This window comes from Conger conger, chromosome 12 (assembly GCF_963514075.1).
Source record: "Conger conger chromosome 12, fConCon1.1, whole genome shotgun sequence".
In the NCBI taxonomy this organism is placed as follows: domain Eukaryota; kingdom Metazoa; phylum Chordata; class Actinopteri; order Anguilliformes; family Congridae; genus Conger; species Conger conger.
This window is the reverse complement of record NC_083771.1, coordinates 11,462,791-11,478,379: the sequence shown is the minus strand read 5'-3', so window position 1 is coordinate 11,478,379 and position 15,589 is coordinate 11,462,791.

Genomic DNA, 15,589 nt, shown 5'->3' with positions numbered 1-15,589 from the left:
TCTCTGAATGTTGCTACTTACGCCACAATGTCTTTTTTCCACTGAAACTTGTGCAACACATTTTTAATCGAGTGACTTTGTTTCATTTACAACTTTGTAAGGTCATCCCGGTGATTGATTACGGCCATAACACAGAGTAAAATACAAAAAGTAACACTTTGTAAAATTAATCGGAGAAATTTGGGCAGGGCACAAAGGGATTATATGGAGAGAGCCTAGTCTAGTAACCAGCTAACAGAAAGAGGGAATTTCACCTACTGCATACCTGTTGAAATAAAAGAATCATTGAATATATAAAAAATAATAATTCAATATTTACAAAGCACAACCTTTCAGATTCTGCCCATAGATAGCAATAAATATATCAATGTTTTATATAGCTCAGGTGAAATAAACTGACAGCTGGCCTAAGCTATATTTACATTATGTCATGATTTTTGCTTGAAATGATCTGCTGTGTATATTCAACTCTTTGATTAAATGGATCAAATAATAGATACAAAATAAATGTTTATCGCCTAGAACACATAAGATATTCATAAAGTTACAAAAACGTGCAATGCCCTGTAACTGTGTGTGCATATGCAAGAATCTAAGTCTGTGTGTGTGAATGAGAGAATGTGTGTGTGTGAATGTATGATTGTATCTCTGTGAATGTGTGAGTGTGTGAGTGTGTATGTGAATGAGAGAATGTGTGTGAGCGTACATATGTATGTGTATGCCTGTGTGTGTGAATGTCAGAATGTGTGTGAATGTATGATTGTGTCTGTGTGTGTCTGTGAATGTGTGTGTGTGACTGTGTCTATGCCTGTGTGTGAATGACAGAATGTGTGTGTGAGTGTGTGTGTGTGAGTGCATAAGTGCATGTGAATGACAGAATGTGTGTGTGTGTGTGTGTGTGAGTGCATACGTGTGTATGAGTCAGTACACACTGGTGTTTGGGAGTGTTTGTGTGTGTGTGTGAGTGTGTGTGTGTGAGTGCATAAGTGCGTATGAGTCCGTACACACCGGTGTTTGGAGCGTGTGTGTGAGTGTGTGTGTGTATGAGTCCGTACACACTGGTGTTTGGAGCGTGTGTGTGAGTGTGTGTGTGAGTGTGTGTGTGTATGAGTCCGTACACACTGGTGTTTGGAGCGTGTGTGAGTGTGTGTGTGTATGAGTCCGTACACACTGGTGTTTGGAGTGTGTGTGTATGAGTCCGTACACAATGGTGTTTGGAGTGTGTGTGTATGAGTCCGTACACACTGGTGTTTGGAGTGTGTGTATGAGTCTGTACACACTGGTGTTTGGAGTGTGTGTGTGAGTGTGTGTGTGTATGAGTCCGTACACACTGGTGTTTGGAGTGTGTGTGTGTGAGTGTGTGTGTGTATGAGTCCGTACACACTGGTGTTTGGAGTGTGTGTGTGAGTGTGTGTGTGTGTATGAGTCCATACACACTGGTGTTTGGAGTGTGTGTGTGAGTGTGTGTGTGTGTATGAGTCCATACACATTGGTGTTTGGAGTGTGTGTGTGAGTGTGTGTGTGTGTATGAGTCCGTACACACTGGTGTTTGGAGTGTGTGTGTGAGTGTGTGTGTGTGTATGAGTCCGTACACACTGGTGTTTGGAGTGTGTGTGTGAGTGTGTGTGTGTATGAGTCCGTACACACTGGTGTTTGGAGTGTGTGTGTGAGTGTGTGTGTGTGTATGAGTCCGTACACACTGGTGTTTGGAGTGTGTGTGTGAGTGTGTGTGTGTGTATGAGTCTGTACACACTGGTGTTTGGAGTGTGTGTGTGAGTGTGTGTGAGTGTGTGTGTGTGTATGAGTCCGTACGCACTGGTGTTTGGAGTGTGTGTGTATGAGTCCGTACACACTGGTGTTTGGAGTGTGTGTGTGAGTGTGTTTGAGTGTGTGTGTGTATGAGTCCGTACACACTGGTGTTTGGAGTGTGTGTGTGAGTGTGTTTGAGTGTGTGTGTGTATGAGTCCGTACACACTGGTGTTTGGAGTGAGCTGGTGTGGGCCGCGTCACTGTCCCAGCCCTCCCATTGTGGAGCTGTCACCATCAATCACTACGCTCAACGACCCGCCTTGTGCCGGGAGGAGGGAGCCAATCACACGCCTCATTAGCCAGGCGTGCGTCTTCAGTGGCTGGTCTGTCCCGGGACAGTGGCATGGACAGGGGAGCGTGAATACGTTATGATTTTACTGCACATGGCATTCTCACCCTGACTCTGTCTGACTGGAGTGGGGACAATCGCCAGAGTGCAGCCATGACGGGGCAATGGGCATTATGTCACGCTGGAGAGAGAAACTCCACTCCGCAGACTATTACGCATAACAAACTACCCTGACTAACCCTATCCAAGAATCATACAGCAATATCATACAGAGTGCATTTGTGTGTGTGTGTGTGTGTATGCATGTGTGTGTATGAGTGTGTGTGCGTTTGTATCTGTGTGTGTATGTGTGTGAGTGTGTGTGCATGTGTATGTGAACGTGTGTGTGCATGTGTATGTGTGTATGTATGTGTGTATCTGTGTCTGTATGTGTGTGAGTGTGTGTATGTGTTTATCTGTGTTTGTATGTGTGTGAGTGTGTGTGCATGTGTATGTGTGTGTGTGTATGTGTGTGCATGTGTATCTGTGTGTGTGTATGTGTGTATCTACGTGTATGTGTGAGTGTGTGTGTGTGTGTGTGTGTGAGTGTGTGTGCATGTGTATCTGTGTGTGTGTATGTGTGTATCTACGTGTATGTGTGAGTGTGTGTGTGTGTGTGTGAGTGTGTGTGAGTGTGTGTGCATGTGTATCTGTGTGTGTGTATGTGTGTATCTACGTGTATGTGTGAGTGTGAGTGTGAGTGTGTGTGTGTGTGTGTGTGTGTGAGTGTGTGTGTGTGTGCATGTGTATCTGTGTGTGTGTATGTGTGTATCTACGTGTATGTGTGTGTGTGTGTGTGTGAGTGTGAGTGTGAGTGTGTATCTACGTGTATGTATGTGTGTGTGTGTGTGTGTGTGTGTGTGAGTGTGTGTGTGTGTGTGTGTGAGTGTGTGTGTGCCGGTGTTGGCGTTTGGGGGGCCGGAGCGTGCTCACGCTCAGTTAGTGCCTCTCCCCTGACGGCCCCTCATTGTCTCGAGGGGCCCCCATCTGCTGGTGAGGGGTCGGGGGGTGTCTTCAGGGACAGCTGGACAAACTGCCCAACGTCCATGTCCCTGTCCCGGCCTAACCGACGCTTACTGCTAACTGCTAACTGTGCCTCCATTTACTGCTGCTCCGCTAACTGCTAACTGCACCTCCATTTACTGCTTCTCCGTTAACTGCGCCTCCGTTTACTGCTGCTTCGCTAACCGCTAACTGCACCTCCATTTACTGCTTCTCCGTTAACTGCGCCTCCGTTTACTGCTGCTTTGCTAACCGCTAACTGCACCTCCGTTTACTGCTTCTTTGTTAACAGCGCCTCCGTTTACTGCTGCTTCGCTAACTGCTAACTGCACCGTCGTTTACTGCTGCTTCGCTAACTGCTAACTGCACCGTCGTTTACTGCTGCTTCGCTAACTGCTAACTGCACCATCGTTTACTGCTGCTCTGTCAACTGAGGAGAGTCTGAAGGAGCGGAGCTCTAGAGATATACAGAATACAGAACACAGGTTAGATATGGTACAATTCTCATAACCAGTTATGCATAGCCATGAACATCAAATCTAGGTCATACAGTCAGCTTAGACTAATTCAGTAAAGTTATGTCTTATCATAAACAGGAAGTGAGGCATGGTTACAAAAGATACAGTATGATAAAGAACCACAACAGCAAGATGAAGATAAGCTATTTCAATGATAATAAGTATAAATTAGTTATGAACACTGAAAATGAAAGCAGACACAAGTACTAATGAAGAACAAATGTGCTGTTGAGACAACACAAAGACATACTCCTTTAGAAGCACACAGCAAAACATCCAGTGTTAATTCAACTCTAACATCTGGGGCTATATGTACTCTCTAAGAGTTGACTTAACACAACATTTGAGTGCAGTGTGTCTGAAACTATGGGTTGGTCCCCAAAATTGGTCGTGGGAGTGTATGAGTTGAGTGCCTGAATGAGATTGTAGAGAATGTGTGTATAGACAGGTCCCTGAAAGATACTAAATGTATACAGTACTGTGCAAAGGTCTGAGGCACCTGTATAACATTCTGCACAGATAAGATTCTGGGTCCTAAATAAATGTACCATACATTTTACATTACATTTTAGTAATTTGGCAGAATAGTTAAAAAACTATTTAACTATTTAACTGATTTAACTGAAATCAATATTTTTTGTGACCACCCTTCGGCGTTAAAACTGCATCACTTCTCTGAGATGGCCAACGCTGTCCTGCAGTTCTATAAGACAATCAGCAGAGAGTTTGTTCCAAGCATGTTGGAGAACTTGCAACTTTGGTTGGCTCCTTGTTTCTGATCTCAGACAGCCTTGATCAAGTTTTTATGTAAAAAGTAGTCAATTGCTTACAGTAATATGTAACTTTTAAAAATTAAATACAAAAATGTCTCTGTAAAATTAAATCTTTTGGAAAATATATTATATAATATAATATTTGGAATTTTTTTTCAAATGTATTATTTTATACTAACACATACAACAAAATAAACATATATATAATAAAGTCTAGGGGTGCCTAAGACTTCTGCAAAGTACTGTAATTTGTGTATAAATTGGTGTATAACACAGGTTGAGGGAGGATAAGTTGATGGTGCAAAGTCACTGAGAATGGGGCAGTATGGAACCAAGATATAAAAAACAAATTTAACAAATCCGTTTCGCAAATGAATGAATATTTGACCAAATATATTGAAATCCTTAACATTGCTTGAGTCTAATCTTACATATTATTAACACCTTCAAGCTGGGGTTTGCGTTTTTTTGTTATTGTAATATTTGGTGAAATTCTCTTCACATTCCAACAGCTAGCAATAAAGCAACTGCTCCGGGGAATAAATCTGATATCTGCCACTGTCTCAGGACTGATTTTCAGGAACTTCTGCTTTTTATTGCTCCCTGTAGCTAACATCCAATGAGGGCAGCTCTTAGCCAGGAGGACTTACCTGCCTATCAAAATGGTGGTACGCGTACCTGAGACTGACTGGGCACAGCAACGTCAAACCAGTGTGGGTGACAAAGAGGAGGGGGTTGGTTTTTTGCCGCTGTAAAATTTTGTATACATAAAAAATTTTCTTCGTCTGCCCAGATTCTGCTTGTGCAGAAGATTGCCTATTCCAGCTTTAACCAATACTACTTCATGCATTATAACCATTGTCAATAGCAAAAACACGTCTCCCACCACTAGTACAGAGAATTCCAACCCAGATTAACACAGAATTTACGGACAGATTCTCGACTAAATTCCCCACACAAAACCCGATTTAGCCCAGGACTAAGCTTAATCTGTGTCTGTGAAACTGGCTACCCTTACAGCTCCCAGAGATGTAGCAGCCAAAAGTTCCTTGCTTCCAATTTTCCTGTTGTTTTAGGTCACAGTGAGAGTAGCTGATTATATAAGTTTCTTACTCCTGCAAACAAACACATTTACACAAGAACTGTGGGGAAAAGAAGACATCTCTTTATTAAAGAACGGAAACACTAACGTATTGAACTGAATAACTAATTCACAAAAATGTCTAACATATTGTCATGACCAAATATTTAGTGATATCCTAGGTTACAGATGCACATACATTCTAATGCGTGCATGGCAACAATATCCATTCCAGCACTCTATCCGAGGTGGTGGAAACACACACACACACACACACCTTTATGCCATTTCTTACCTCTAGGGGGTGCACACAATAAACCAGAACAAGAGATTTGATTGACAGGAATTAATGAAGTATAAAATAAGACATCAAAAACTGGTACGTACAAAATACCCTCTATGACTCCAGGAGACACAAAACATAAAATTGAGTCTGGCGTCAGGATGTTATTGAACGCTGAATAACTGGACTGACCCTTTGAGTAGCGGAGAGTTGTTCTCCATTGATGACCTCCTCCACCCCATTGTGGGTTAAAAGGAGCGGCCTCAGATCTCTCAGCCCCAGAGAGTGGTGTGCGGTGTGAGGCGAATGCCGCCTCTCTCCAGCGCATTCACATGTTAATGGGGTACAACACAGGGAACAAAGGGGACACCCCACGACTGGTCAGGGCCACAATGGCCTTTAACTCAGGGCCGACGTTTTTACTGCTCGACATGTGTCACTTACCGCTGACCCAGACAATCGGAACCAACGGGCCGCCTGTCCCGTTGGAATCTCCCTGAGACCTCCTCATCTGTTCTGGCTGAAAAAGCCTGCCACCCTAGCAGTGACCTCGCGTCTCTCTCTGTGTTTTGTTTTCTTTGCGTCGTGTCACGGCTTTGTCCTGGCGAGGTGCCGCTCCCCTGTCCTCTGAGACGGTGGCCCACGCCAACGAGGCGAGAAGGTCAAAGTTCAAACGCCCCCTTTTCAGCGATCTGGATAGTCGCGGATACGGATTTTTCCGGCATTGACGCCGAGGTGCTGACCTGTTGCGGCTGTCTGGTTCGTCAATGTAGGTGGTCTTCCTTCTCAAAACCTAAAGTGTGTCCTTCAAAACATAACGGGTGTTAATGCAAAGAGAATGCATATGAGTATTAAGAATAAATAAGAGCACTAAATATGTATAGGGCTTCAATGTATTAAGCAGCTGTGGGTTTGTATGCTCTCTTGACCATGTGTATGTGTGTGTGTCTGTGTGCATGTGTGTATCTGTGTCGTCTTCCTGTGTCGTCTCAGATCACACAACTGCACAACTACGTGACTGTGCAACCACACCATCTGACCCCTAACAGATCTCCCGTAACCTTAAAAGCATTATGGGGTTAAGAGAAAGCACATACACCACATTGTGTGTGTGTGTGTGTGGGGGGGGTGGGGTGGGGGGGGGGGTGGATGTTGGTGAGAGGCTTACTTTACTATCGTTTAGCAAAAACCTCTTATCTAGCGGGACTTGAAAAGCAAACACAAAAGCCAAAATCAGGGAGCTAAGTGCATCAATTCCCCAGAGAGGGAAAGTATGGCCCCAAGAGAGACAGCTAGTGCCAGAAGCTCAGACTAGGCTGTGTGTCAAATGCCCTATTTAAACAAAGTCATATAAACAAGAACAAACCAACCAGACTGGACATTAAACAAGAACAGTAAATAATCGCAGGGTCAAAAAGCTAACTAAAAGTTGTACCAAAATCAGGTGTTTGCCATATTGTCTGAACCACTTACAGTGCAGAGCTGTGGAGGCCATCCTAGTCTTGTAGAAGTCCCATAAAAGCACAAATGCACATACACGTCATTAAAAATGGCTAAGTGATAATTGCAATTATCAGATTGCCCTCGCTCAAAGGAAAGTGGTGAAAATAATGCCAGGATAGCCAAATCTGTCCATAGTTCACTGTTGGCCACTCACCTGGCGTTCCCGATTCGCATACCCCTCATCTACTGTTGCCCAAATTTCATCTCATACCAGAATTTGGGCCAAAAACCTTCATACTTCTATTCTGAAAGTCTATTTCCAGAGTTATGACAGCTATATAGCAACGGTTTCAATAATAAAAAGATGTGTCTATATTGCCGTGTCAACTGCATTAAATTATTAGCGGTAATGTTTTTAATTTTGCCAAACGTCCTGCCAAAAAGCCCCCCGTTAATCATCCAAAGCGAAAGCTGCAAATGCGAGTCGCAGTATGTGCTTTGAAATCACCGTGGGTGACACTCAAACGCAAATTAAAGGACGGCGATATCACAGCGAGTCCCGCTTTGAAAGACCTCAGCAGACAGTCCATCAGCCTGTAATTCAATCCACTGCCACGCCGCTCTCCGAACTGACGAACCGCGACTCCGCACACCCCAAATCACACACACGACGGGGCCCCCAAACATCATTTGCGAGTGAATTATTGTCTTCCATCAGGAGAATAACGGCGCTGAAAAATCTGAGCCCAGGGGCTATTTCCTGTTCCTGTTGTTGTGATGACCACCCCCCCCCCAAAAAAAAAAAAACAACAACTTTCCTCTCATTTACTGTAGAGCTTCACCCACCTCCAAGATATGCGAAAAACAACATCTAGCGTCGCACTATATTCGATGATGGATGTAATCACTCCGTTCCAAAATTAATGTATTTATTATTTATTATTTATTCGCGTATTAATCACGCGCCGTGTCAGGCAAGGCTGGACAAACGGTCTTCGGTTGGGGATCAACGAGGTTGGTCCTTTAAAAGCCGGTGTTTATCATCGTGTCGTTATTATATGCCATTATTGCTGAGCTGGTCTTGATTCTATAAATTAGAGAACAATCCATCGAACGCTCCGCAAACTGCGCGCGTCTCACTTCCTGCTGCGAGTCGCCGCATCCATTACCGCCCCAACCCAAACTGTTTTCCTCCCAGATTACACCATTTTTCACCCCCCTCCCCTAACCCCGCATTAGCAAACGATGCCCAAGCACTGCGAGTGCGGTCTGGAGTTGCTGACTGTGATCTGGAGAGAAAGTGTGATCCAAAGTTCCTCAGTGTAGTGGGAAAGGAACCCTCCAGAGGTTAGGAGGTTGTTTATTGCCTTTTTTTTGGTGGCAGGCATTTTGAAATGGTGTATAGAGGGGTGACTGGACATAATCCCCCAGTCTGAGACTCCTGACCCATTTTTTTTGAGATCAACCAGAGTAACTCCCTCCAGGGGCAAAATCTCACCCTGTCAGTGCAAACCTCCAGGAGGCCTGCGGCAACACCAGTTAGTTTAAGTACATTTAAAAACCACCATCCCCTGTTTCAATGTATCCGGGTCAGCCAGGACACTAGATGTGATTACAGGTGGTCAGGACAGGACATTGATCTTCTGACCACTTTCTGCTCTGCACGTGAGCAAGGCCACTCGGTGCGAAAATGTGGGGACCCTCTGGAGAAAATGAACACGAAATACCGCCCCTTCCCCGTATTTCAAATTATGAAAACAGATTCAGAGAGAGGAAAATGGAAGGAAATCAAAACTGTGGATCTGGACATGAATAAGCACAGAGAGACAGAGAGATAGGTAGAGAAAGAGAGAGGTATAGAGAGAGAGAGAGAGTGAGAGAGAAAGCAAGATGCACAGAGTGGTGTTTGCAGAAATAAATACCCACAGAGGTAAGGCTCGATGCCGCTGCTCTCGTTCGCTGTCTGAAACGGGACAGGCCCATCTGTGTGAATGGGTGATACTGTTTTGGAAAATATACGCAGTGTAAGGGTGCCCGCTGAGTCCATAAATAATTCAGCGTAACAAAACACAGCCGGGTCAGTTCTGCAGCTCCCTGGGTCTACGCTGTCCTCTCCCTGACCCTATATCCTGCTAACGGACGAGGGGGGGCTGGAGGACTGCCCCAAAATGCCACCTAACCCCCCTCTCATAGTGGCATCTGAAGCACCAGGACTTAGTCTCAACCTGGGAGAGTTTATCCCCCTAGAGTATAATCACTTGGTTGGTGGAGCAGAGAACCACAAGTTCTTAGCATTAACTGCTAACTGTGTTAGGGGACTGTGTCCAAGTGAAAGAACAAATCAGAGATGCTCTTCTGCATACCACTGTAATATGTGGTTATTTGTGTTACTGTCACCTTCCTGTCAGCTTTAATCAGTCTGGCCATTCTCCTCTGACTTCTCTCATTAACAAGATGTTTCTGCTTGCAGGACTACCGCTCACTGGATGTTTTTTGTTTTTCACACTGGAAACTCTAGAGACTGTTGTGCGTGATAATCCCAGGGGATCAACAGATTCTGAGGTACTCAAACCACCCTGTCTGGCACCAACAATCATTCCACGGTCAAAGTCACTTAGATCACATTTTTTTCCCATTCTGATGGTTGATATGAACATTAACAGAAGTTCCTGACCCTGTATTTGCATGATTTTATGCATTGCAATTGTATGAATAAGTAGGTGTACAGGTGTTCCTAATAAAATGCTCAGTGTATATCAGGTATATCAGGTCATAACAGCATGTGGTAGATGACATTGCAATAAAAGGACATGTTAGTTGATATGTATCATATCATACTGCCCTTTAAATGTATTTTTATCTATTATTATATATCTTATTTATATTTGGATATCTCCTCCCCCACCCCAATCCCACACCCAAATGCTGCTCTTTCTTTACTCCTTGATCTTAATCCCAGGAGGACTTTAGTGTCTGGCGCCTGAAATCCCAAACTGCAGGAGGAGCAAGGGGGGACCCCTAATCCCCTTTACACCCTGACGACCGGGGGGCGACCTCGTTCAGCCACTGGGGAAAGTAGGCCAAGAACCGGGGGAGTGGAGTTAAGCCTGCCCTCCCCCCTCCCTGGCATACACACACAGCAGTAGCACCCCAAACACCCTCCTGTCTCATGTCACTGACCCCCTCCCCACAGTGGGAATCTGGAGAATCCCTACAGACCATTTCCAGGCTAATACCCCCCCCCCCCCAGATTAGACGGTGTACTTTCTTCAAGGAAAAGGAGGGTAAAGAGGGCTCAGACCATTTTACTCTAATTTATAGTGTGTGTATTTGGGGGGGGGGGGGGGGGGGCAGAGGGGAAGGAGGAGAGGCCCCCTCTCCTCTGGGGAAACCTGAACCTCAGTGGTCTCCCGTGGCAACCGCCACTGTAACCAAACCCCTGAAGTCCTGAGGCTCATCACCTCTACAGTCTACTGGCTGCTCACATCCACTAAGCAGGTACATATACCATATCTACCCACCCCCACGCACACACACACCTATCCAGGTAACACTAAACCTGTGGGGTAACAGGGCTCAAACACACATTATATAACACACTATACACATACACAGACAAACTATAGACACGCTATAGACACACAATACACACATACACACACTATACACTCTCCACACACAAAGGTTACATACTGTAAGTTCCAGAATTATTGGCACCCTAGACAAAAAATCCTATTAACTTAAAATAACTTTATTTTCCAGCATGTGTAAGGTTGAGTGCTCCATTAATGATTCAATGGAATCAACAAAAGACTGGTTTAATACTTTGTGTAACCACCCCTAGCAGAGGTTTTTTCCTATCATTTGTGACAAGGTTCAAGAACACATTTGGAAGTATTTTTGACCGTTCCTCCATGCAGAACTTTTCAAGTTCATTGATATCTATGGGTTCCTGCTTATGGACTGCCCTCTTCAGTTAAGATCACAGGTTTTTGATAGCTTGTCTGGTGATTGAGATGACCATTGCAGAACACTGTATTCATGCCACCCTTCCAAAGAGTTTGTTGGCATGGAGGTGGTGTTTTGTGTTTCTTTTTGAGACGTGATGACCCCAAGATGCAACCAATCTCTACAATTCTTACACTGTAATCTTTCCTTTGGTTCTTTATGGCGTCCCTCCCCATGAGGACAATGGGCACTTGTATCTTCTTCCTGGCAAGTCTGCAACCACTCCGTCTGTTTTACATGTATTTATTATTGCCCTTACAGTGCTAAGTGGTATCTTTAACCATTTATGGGATGTTTTTGTACCCATTACCAGACTTGCGGTGGTCAATTACCATTTGCGTCTTCTGACAATTCTTTGGCTTTTCCCATGCTGATGGATGATGTAGGGATTTTGACATGCTCATCCTCATTTTTATACTCTAGTGAAACAGGAAATGATGGAAAGACATAACATAGTTCCTTTCAACTGAGATAATTAAATGAAGTAATTTAGTAATTTCACTTTGAAGCCTATGTTTTATTTTTCTTGTGCAATAACTGTACATTAATTACTTATTGTACATAAGTAGCTTATTGTACATTACATTTTATTTAGCAGAAGCTTGTACAAAACATAATAACTAAAACTGAACACACTATACACATGTGCACACACTATACAAACACTCACACACAATACACACTTGTGTATCCACCCACACACATGCAGACTACATATACATGCTGAGTGCTATCACAGGTTAAAGGTTAAAGGTTGAGGAGCTGGTCTCTTGATCAGCTGACCACTTGTTGATTATGATTACGTCAAACCATTTCACAGAATATAGACACAGTTGTACCCAGTTGTACCCAAGTATTCACACACACAGACACACACGCACTTCACGGTGTGGTAAGAGACCAGAATTTATGTTGCAAAACACCTGAATCCCCAAACTATCACTGCCAACTGCCTTTTCACCCACTGAAATATTTTGGAGTCAGCAGGGAGGGTGTGTACACTTAACATAAAAAGGCTTGAATTTACGGCTGTTCCGCGGAAGGCTTGTTCTCTATAACTCTCAGTGACGGAGGTCAGGACAGCAGAGTCCGTCAGAGCTGCAGTGACTGCCAAAAGTTTGATAAACATAGCGACCTCACTTACTGCGAAACATGCTCATAAACGCTTTCTTTTGTACCCCACATATAGCTTTGACCATCTGGCTCAATTCTTACTGTAAAAATGACTGTGCAACATCAACTCCTTTGAGTGAGTTTCAGCGAGCCGGATTTCCTCTGCATTAGGGGTGATATTTGCTCAGGAGGTAAAAGCTGCTGTCTGGCAGTTGGAGAGTTGCCAGTTCGATCCCGCCCTGGGTGTGTCGAAGTATCCCTGAGCAAAACGCCTAACTTTTTTTTAAGCTGAACCACTGAGGTTCAGCTTGCTTCTGTCAAGCTGGTTGGTGCCTTGCATGCCAGACCCTAAACAGCTACTGTACTATTTCACAGCGAGCTGAAATAGCATCTGCACTGGTGAGATGCACAACACTCCCACCTGCTGGTGGCTACGTACATTTCATAGCATGTGGACACGATCATAAAAACAAAATATTGGGATTTGAGAGAGTTTAGTCTAGTTCGATATACTTGCGCTTTTGCAAAAAATACATTTTTCCAAATAAATAAAAGTATAAAGGCTTGCAACGAGCAGGTGTGGTACTCCTATACAGACATGTGCCTGATTAGGTAGAATGAACTCAAACAGGCCCGGACTGACCGATGCAAACTGCAGCTCAAACAGCCACCTACAAAGCAAAAAGACTGTATTTCTCTTAAATCACGTGCTGTCAGAACACCAGCTCTAGAATGCCTCAGATTTATATATATTTTCCATGAATGAAAGCTATTCGCAAATATTTCATCATGCAGTCCAGTTAAAAATGATTTATAGAGCATATATTCTGTACTTGACATCATTAAAAACAATACAATATTAACTGCTACTTCATCATTAATGAATGTGCAATAAATACAGTGCAATAAATAAAACCACGGCTGATTTTCTAGTGCAAGGAAAAATGAAATGAAATGACAGTATATACATTAATGTGTTTGAGTCCTCCCAGACCGTACGCACACACGCAAGTGTGGGCACACACACCTAACCACACACACACACACACACATAACATATAAATCATTATCTGTGTTATTTAGTATATTTAGCCTTTTTTCTTCATTTTTATCACAGGTGCATGTGTATACACACTATACACATGCTCACACACAATACGCGCACACACACACACACACACACACACACACACACACACACAGCAGTCCCCCCCACCCCACAGTCCAGCGAATGCTAAAATACAGTAGGTGCTCCTTCATGCACCTTGAAGCTTGCTTGGGGGCTGTATCCTTCCCCGCCCCCACCCCTCCCAGCCCGGCCCTCCTGCCCGCCTACACACAGTTCACCGGGGTCAGGGCAGGACCCCCACAGAGGCGAGAGAGTGACAGTTTGGGGGGGAGGGGGAGTGTGGGTGACCAGCTGACAGCTTGCAGAGTGCATCCACAAAGGGGAGACCCCCAGCGTGCTCCCAGCCCCCCTCAGACCCCCTCAGCCCTCTCAGGGCTGCTCCGACACCGGCCGTACGCCGGTACACTGCCCTCAGCCATCTCAGGACATCCAGGAACGTCTTGGCACGGCAGGGCGGCCCATAACTTCACAGCCTGACACGCGAGAACATTCGGAAATGATCCAGCCCGCCGAGTCTTGGCAGGTAATTAGCTTTCCCTGCTACTCTCCATTCTCGGCAAGGCGAATTAGCACATTAGCGTCCGCCGTAGAATGCTATGTCACCCTTTAGCTCAGGGGGCTAACCGCATCTCCGGTGTATTAAACTTGCTGCAAACTTAGTGTCCTAATCAAGAACCAGGCCAAAACACCTAGAATTGACCAGTTCAAGCACAGAATGGCTTGAAGTGAATTCATTTACTGCAGCGAGAGGTTGCTGACAGACTGGGAAATTAAATAAAATGACAACATCATAAAATATCAGATAGCTGACAGTAATTTTTGGGACACATAAGTGAAGGCCGAACCCTCTGTTGTTTTTAACATCAGCAAGTCTCCAAGTCTACCACTGATAACGCAAAGTTGGAAATTAAATTATGTTACAATTCAGAATTAATTGTCTCATATGTGCAAGTTATGTTGGAGTTATACCTGAAGTGTATTTTCTTGTTTTAACCCACAAAACCCAAAAGCACCTATAACCAGCAATTATAAAACTAGCTGGTGTATCAAAAACTCCTGTAAATATAATTTCCTGCAGACAAAAAGCCTGATCTTCAGACTACAGAGGCTTCTGCCTCTGATACATAAACTACATGCTATTCCACATATTTATTGTCATCACTTTCCTCTTGGTTTTCCAAAACATATATATGTATATGGATCTCTTTGGACGAATCTTCAAGGAAGTGTCATAGAGAGATATCTTCTTCTGTAACACCTGATCCTTCAGTGTACTGTTTTGATAAAAATGTAAAAAGCCGAGTTAGCTTTACTGAGTACTGACAGCACTCCCAAATACACCCCCGCCCCCAATCAATGAAACAATAGCATTGCACCAAAGCCAAAGCGTAACAGGATTTTAAAAAGTGTCCAAAATAAAACTTTTTGAACATTTATAATTTATAATCACTCATCACTCATCACCTTTTTCTTGTTCTTCCTCTATAGCATCCATACCCCTGGCAGGTTTTTGATCTTCCATAAGGCACGGCACTAAGCCAAAACTGGCCCCAGACGCTGAACAAGGATGGGAAAGGGTACAGAGAGGCAGATAAGTGGGGCAGAACTCCAGGCAAAATGGCCATTAGGGTAAGAAGATTGGGGGACTGGGAGTTTTTGGGAATGCAGTGCAGGCTGGGAGTTTTAAGAGGCTTTAAAAGGGGGCGAAAGACTTCAGCCCATGCCCGATCCTGAAGATTTTGGGATTTAAGAGCTCATCCTTCACCAGCCACTCCCCCTTTCCAGCTTGGGATCTCTGAGCAGAGCTTTGGGAAGATTTGCCTGCACTCTCTCATTTCTCTAAATGATGCAGCTACCCAAACCCAGACATAGAGGTTAGAGGCTAAGGTACGTGACTGTGACCCGGAAAGTTGGTAGTTCACAGCTGATGGGCACTTGTGCAAGGCCTTTAACCCCACAATTCTCCAGGGGGGATTGGCCCCTGCTTATTCTAATCAACTGTAAGTTGCGTTGGATAAAGGTGTCAGCTATAAAAATAATCATAATTATTATTATCTTCAGTTTGCTGTCAGCTTCTCAGCGCCAGCTGCTTCATTGTCTCA